We start from the raw sequence: 7,292 nt of genomic DNA, 5'->3' as shown, positions 1-7,292 counted from the left end.
CAGTTTTTGAAATATTTAAATTAAACATTCTTTGGTATTATGGTTATGATGAATTTGATCTATGAAAGCAGCATGAAACATAAGTTTCAATTGAATGAAAATCCAAATTCACCAGGTTTAAAAGAAAATTCAACTGGCTGTATTCTGGTCAAATTTTATCTACCTTAAAAGTTTCCTGAAATATAGGACTGAGTTCATTCCTAAAAATTGTTAAAGCCAGTGTCCATTACATTGATGATATTAGATTTAATTAAATTAGTTAAAAATGTTTTAAGATTTTTTTTTTTCTGTTTGTATGCTTTTGCAAAACGATTGTCAGTGTAAAAATATAATTCGAATCACCCTAGAAGTAATTATTATTGAGGGCTTCAAAACTAAAAACCGGTTTGATAGCCTAATGAAACTTGTAACAGTTTTTAACCCATTAATACACAGCCACAAAGAGTGGTCAGTTCATGAAAAATTTCTGCATGTAAAAAGTGGTCGAATATATGTTGTAATACCAAATGGAAATTTCTTTCTGTTACACACCTCTTAAGCTTTTAAAAACATTTTACCTTGACGTAAGATCCAAATATAAATATTCTTACAATTAATAAATTATGGTAGGCGGAACTATCTTGTTTTAGCATAATAAATTCTGTAGTTCCTTTGCAAAAAAAAAAAAAAAAAAAAAAAAAAAAAAGAATTAAAATATTTTTATTAAATTACATCTATTTTTCGGAGATCTTCTCTCTTATTAATATACAAAAATCATTTCTTTTCTCCGTATTTTACTCTAACAGAAGGTTTAAAGTGCATACAAAGTATGAATCACTTTTACAATATGAATAATTTTTTTTTCTGCACGATTAATATATCTCAGAACGGTAGTAATTACTATCTTTCAGAGATATATTGGGCATTAAATGGCACATTAATGGTATACTATTTAATGGCTCCCAAGTGAATTTTAATTGTCAACTTAGTTTCCATGACCACTTAAAAAAGCTAAACTGATTAGGCCATTGAATGCAAAGGAGTTTCATACCATAGGCGATGTTCCATCATGCTCTCTGCTAAAAAAACATCGTTTCGTCTCTTTCTTAGGTTATGCCAAAACAATAGCAGCCTGGAACACTTAAATTGCATTGTTTTTTCACTGCTGAACAACATATCAATCCATTCATAGTTGCATGATGCATACTTGTGTGTGCGGGGCTCAATCTAACGCTTGTTTATGATGTATTTTAAGATAAAGAATTGGCCATCTTGGATTGTTTGCTGTATCTGATTTCATGATTTTGTCTATGGATGAGATCTTATGAAACAACATTGTCCATTTGATATTTGATGAAAATTTTGAATTTGAAAATTTTTGAAGTTGAATTTTGACATTTTCTTTTTTTCTCTGTAATGTCTTTCGTGGTTTTTCGCATCATAATTATGGTTTATAATTCTGACCATGATTTGAAATTCTGCATATATCTCGCCTGGAGTGATTCATTTAAACTAGGATTTCTGAGATAAACATTAATCTTAAATCTCCAAATTATAAAATTTCTTCATGCAGGAACTGCTTTGATCTTGCATTTGTTAATACAATTTAAAAGTAACCTCAAGGATCCATAATGACAACTGAATATGAAATAACTTTCTAACTTGGCTTTATTTGTTTAAAACCTGAATATATACACTCTTATGTCTAAACTTTTGGGACAGGTAAAATTTGTTTGCTTTATTTGTTTAAAACCTGAATATATCTACTCTTGTGTCTAAACTTTTGGGGCAGGTAAAATTTGTTTGATTTAGTTGTTTAAAACCTGAATATATCTACTCTTGTGTCTAAACTTTTGGGGCAGGTAAAATTTGAGCTTAATTTTTTCTCTTTTAATTTTTTAGCTATTGCTTTCATTTCACTTCGAATCTTCTCATATTTGTTTATTACACTCACGGTAAAATTATTGGAGAAAATCTGTATTATTTTTAAGCTGATTGAAGATTTCCAGATGTGCCTAAACTTTTGTGGCGTACTGTACAAGGTCAGGACTATATCAGGGATGTGACATTATTTTCCTTCCAAGTTCCAGTAAGTTCATACTGGTTGCTAAAGATGCGTGAAACTTTGCATTGTCGTGGAGGAACACCATTCGTATGCGATTTCCGTATCCCCATATTAGCTCGGCTCCGTACAGCTAAGAATGAAATGATTTTTGCTATTTCGTGTATGCCTATTACATATATTAGCTTTCACACATATATCCCGTTACGCATATTAGCTTTTAGCTCTGACCTGCATGGATATGTACATACCCTCCAACTGCTACGGAATTTCCGTAGTTTCAGAAATCTTCTTTTCAGACGGTAGCAAAATTAATGTCTTAATGTTTAAAAAAAATTAATTTTAGCGTAACTTGTCCACTATTACTTATAAAAGTGCAGGCCATATGGGGATATGTATATAAATAAGTAAGGAAAGAAGTAGTTAAAATATTTTAACGTTCACATAAGTTTAGATAGAATTTTAAAGTAGTCGGAGTTTAAATAGCTTTTTTAAAATAATGAGACTTGAAATTTAATTTGAAAGTAAGCGTAGTTTAAATTTAATTTTAGAGTAATCGGAGTGAAAGTTGAGAGCTTGAAAATGACGCCGCTTTTGACCTGAGGCATTACTAAATCAGTACCAGGAAAAAAGAGAAAAAGAAACTGGTCGTAATCTTATTTCATTTCTAGATCTTTTAAAAATTAAAGTAACAGCTATTTTAGTTTTTAATTATAAACAATCCTCATGATTTACTTTTTTTCCAAACTAGAGAAAGTCCTGTGAAAACGTTATAACTATAAAGAAATCTCGGTAATCAAGTATGTTTTATCCTTCCTAAAATAAATATGAATAACAAGATGTTTTATAATATAAATAGTATAAACTGATTTTATGTATATAAACTGATATTTACTCATTTTTTTCTTTTTCGGGGTAAAAACAGACCAATTGGATACGTATAAGAGTGAGTGTTATCAATTTATAAGGTAATAGCCACTAACAGAGGCCTTTTTGTCTATAAATCAGTTAATAATTTCAAATTTGATTTTTAGTAACTAAATAATTACAAATTTCTTGGTTTAAATTTTATTATTTTTAATACATTTCATTTTATTCATTCATTGTAAACATTATTACGCAATTTTAAATGTTTTATTCGCATTTTAAACAAAAAGCATTAAAATTTGTAATTTCTTAGAGTTTTCGAACAGCACAATAAATAAGCATAAAACAGCATCAAAAATAATAAATAAGTACTGATTGCCTATACAATTACGTTAAATTGATTGCCCATAAATTTAAGTGAAATTGAAAACATTCATGAGAAAAGCAATAAACAGTGGTCTTGCTGAGCCTAAATAATTTTTTTTTGTTAAAATACAAAAGGGTATGAAAATGTTCTATTTATGTTTCAAATATGTTTCTTGGAGTATATATATATATATATATATATATATATATATATATATATATATATATATATATATATATATATATATATATATATCTTTATATAGAATTTATGAATCGAATACTTTTGACTCAATTCACGAATATTGATTACTCTGCCTCGTAAGGCAAAGGTCTAGTATTGGCCCTGCTAATTGTTTTCGCTTCTTTTTAGCTCAATTGTTTACTAAAATCACAGCTCTCCATGTAAGTCGCGGCTTACATATATAATTGGTTGTAGTCCACGAGCTCCTCCACCCTGCAATATATAATATTTCGCAGTTCTCTTGGTAATATATAGAAAACATACCACCAAATACTATTTTTTATTGCATTTTATTGAAATTTCGAGTTTTGATAATCAACGGTAATTTTTTTTTTACAAGATGGGTATGCATTTTCTTGAGGACCACAATAGATATTTGATCCATGAACTGCGAATAACCGAAATCGGTGATTGTTGACTTCCAAAGGGGAATGTGTTGACAATCACATAGTCGCTTTGGTATAGATATACTAAGCCTAGTTAAGTGCCACTGCCTGGTATAAATTCGCTCGGTATGCCCTTTATCAATACTTTTTTAAGGTTCAGTACCACTGCCCGGTATACATTTGCCCAGTAAGCTCTACATCAATGTCTTTGAAGGTCAAGTGAACAGAATGCATTTAACCGGTACTCCGAACACTGATGTTTCTCCTAATCTATTCTCATCAGATATGAAAACACCGAATAAATATAATAGTATCAACGAATAAATTAATATCTAATCGGATATAACAAATATTTCGGACATTCACCAAAGCGACTAAGTGATTGTTGACATTCACCACCAGTAAAAGTCGGCATGCTCTTGATTTTGGTCATGCACGGTAACATATACACATCAAAGGTGCTTAACTGGTTAAATAAAGGGAGGCGCAACCACTCCTACCAAAATAGGAGAGTTAGTGCAGCTGCTGCTTATGAACAGATGAGGTATTGTTCATATGTTAAGAGAGATTATGCAGTGTTTAGACAAACTTATTAGAGGTTTACAAAAGTATAACACTTAATAAATAAAAAAAACAAACAAACAATAAAACAATCTATTCCGATAACAGCTAGCTCTCCTTTCTTTTTCTCCAATTGACATTCTTTTTATTTTATTTGGTTATCTCTTAAACATTAAGTTAAAACATTCTTTACTTAAACCATTCAAATATTATAATATTTGTTTACAAAAGTTTCGCAGCATTTAAATTGATAAAATTTTAATTTTCAGCTATTATTACTAATAACACTGGGGGGGGGGGAGGGCAATTTTTTTTCTTCTGCTGCAGCAAATTTTTTAACAGATCTTAGATACGTTTGAATCACTGATTTCAAATCTGTAATCAATCTCTTTCTACTACAGTTATTATGCAATTTATTGGTGTAGTAGTCCAAACGAGGATTTTCTTAAGTCTCAATTTCTTGGGTAAGTAGGGAAAGGTAGGAGGAAAGCGATAAAACATTTCAGTTTATGATGCGATAACTTAAGCTTTAACATATATGATTTTTGTCTTTAGGGCAGCGTTTCTCAACCTTTCAGTATTCGCTGTCCAGTTTTCAATCATAATTTTCATCGCGCCCCCCACTTGCAGTAAAATGTATGCAACAATAATGTATATTGAGTATTTTTAATTCCGTCTTTAAATTATTTTTAACTAACTACCAAAACAAACGTAAAGTAAAAATGAGCAGCAATTGAGATTGTAGAAACTATGTTTGGAGTTAATTTTTCAAAACAATTACAGTCCATACCTCTTTCAAATGATACTGTTGCTCGTCGAATTGGTGATACAGCTGAAACTGTTGTGTCAGCTTTTCTCGATGTTGCGTGACAAAATGTTTTCATTAAACTTTGAAACAAGAGATATTAATAAAGATGCTCATTTCATTGCCTATGTTTGATTTTGTGATAATATGTCAGTAGTAGAACTACTTTTCTGCAAATCAGTAGAACTCAAAACAACAGCGCTAGCATTATTTGCTATTTTAAATGATTCATAACATTTTAAATGATGTTATGAAGCACAGAATGCAAAAATTGCATCGGAATATGCACTGGAATATGCATCGGAATATGCTTGTTCAATATCCGGAAGGTTCGAAAGTATACAAACACTAGTAAAACAAAAATCGCCTCAATGCGTCTGGACACATTGCATGATCCACAGAGAAGCTTTGGGTTCGAAAGAAATAGGTCCTGGATTAAATATTGTATTAACTGCGGTTGTAACCATTTTAAATTATATAAAAATGAGAACCTTTTTGAGAAGGGTGATCGAGAATCTTTTCTGCTCTTTGTAATGACATGGGTTCAGTACATTCGGAGTTACTATTTAAATGTGAGGCAAGATGTTTATCACGTGAGAAATTTTTGCAACGTGCTCATGAATTAAGAGAAGAAATCGTCATTTTCTTAGAAGATAACAGACCGGAAACCGGGAATTTACACTATTGTTTATTTGTGATGAAATTGAGATACTTGGTCGTCATATTCGAGAAATTAAATAACTTGAATCTTAAACTCCAAGGAGCAAATACACATATGTTGGATACGAATGATGAAGTTAATGCTTTTTGTAGAAAACTAGAATTGTGGGGCAGAAATGTAAAGCAAAAAAACCTAACAATGCTTGCAAATGTGGATAATTGTACTAAAACTTATAAGGCTGAAGAAGAATATATGAAAGTTACGTTTGTAACCATTGAAAATCATTTAGCCATGCTGGCAAAGAATTTTAAAAAGTATTTTCCTGCTCATGACAAACTGCTATCAAGTTACGAGTGGGTTCGGAATCCATTTCATAAGACTCCCGATGGACTCTCAATTGATGAGGAAGAAAACTTCATAGACTTCACGACAAGTGGCGAAACTGAAATGCAATTTAGTAATAAATCACTATTTGAATTTTGGTAGGAGGAGGATTTTTCTGCACTGAAACAAAGGGCATTTCGCATTCTATTACCGTTTTCAATATCCTACTTTTGTGAAACTGGATTTTCTGCTGTGGCTTCTTTGAAGACACAATATAGATCACGGCTAAATATAGAAACAGGACTGACAGTGGCTATTTCTAATATTAAGCCTAACCTCAAAAAACTTTGCTCTGCAGGACAGACCCAAGGAAGTCACTAAAAATTATTAATTTTTTTAAAAAATTTAGTATGTTTGATTAAGTAAGGTGGGTAAGCCAAAGGTGGCCAGTGCTCCTAACGTAGCCCCCCCCCCAAAGTAAAATGAAATTTATTTTGAATCATAAGATGTCCCTTCTGCATTGTAAATCTTGTATCTGAGGTGCACGAGGCTGAATTGGAAGATATTTCCTTGAATGGCCTCCATTGTATGAAGTGATTTAATTATTTGCAGTTGTTCTAATTTCCAGGTGAGAAGATAATGTGTTTAAATTCTTAGAACTTTGAGTTATAATATGTTTTCTGAAAGTTTATTTCTTTTTCTTTAACCACATTACTTTAATTCGAATTAATCTATCAGATTAATAGTTTTATGTCGTGCAAATGGTAAGAGAGACCTTATGTATGTTCCCAAGTGGAGCGACACTCGGGCCACCTTCGGAAGCAAACGTGAAATCTATAAATGAGTTAATTATAAATCATTACGTAGCATATTATTTCTCAAAAAGGAATGCTTGAATTAAATGCCAATTGATTTATTTCATTTTAAGCAAATGTGGAACTTTGATATTTTTAAAATTTTTATAATATTTTGACGTTCTCTGCACTTTAGTAGACTTTGCGATATTTTGTTTCAAGTTTTTTGTTTTGTTCGCATTT

The sequence above is a fragment of the Parasteatoda tepidariorum genome, chromosome 12, assembly GCF_982258835.1.
Source record: "Parasteatoda tepidariorum strain Cologne lab strain chromosome 12, Ptep-v5.0, whole genome shotgun sequence".
Lineage (NCBI taxonomy): Eukaryota > Metazoa > Arthropoda > Arachnida > Araneae > Theridiidae > Parasteatoda > Parasteatoda tepidariorum.
The sequence above is the reverse complement of the archived record's forward strand: the minus strand, read 5'-3'. Positions refer to the sequence as shown.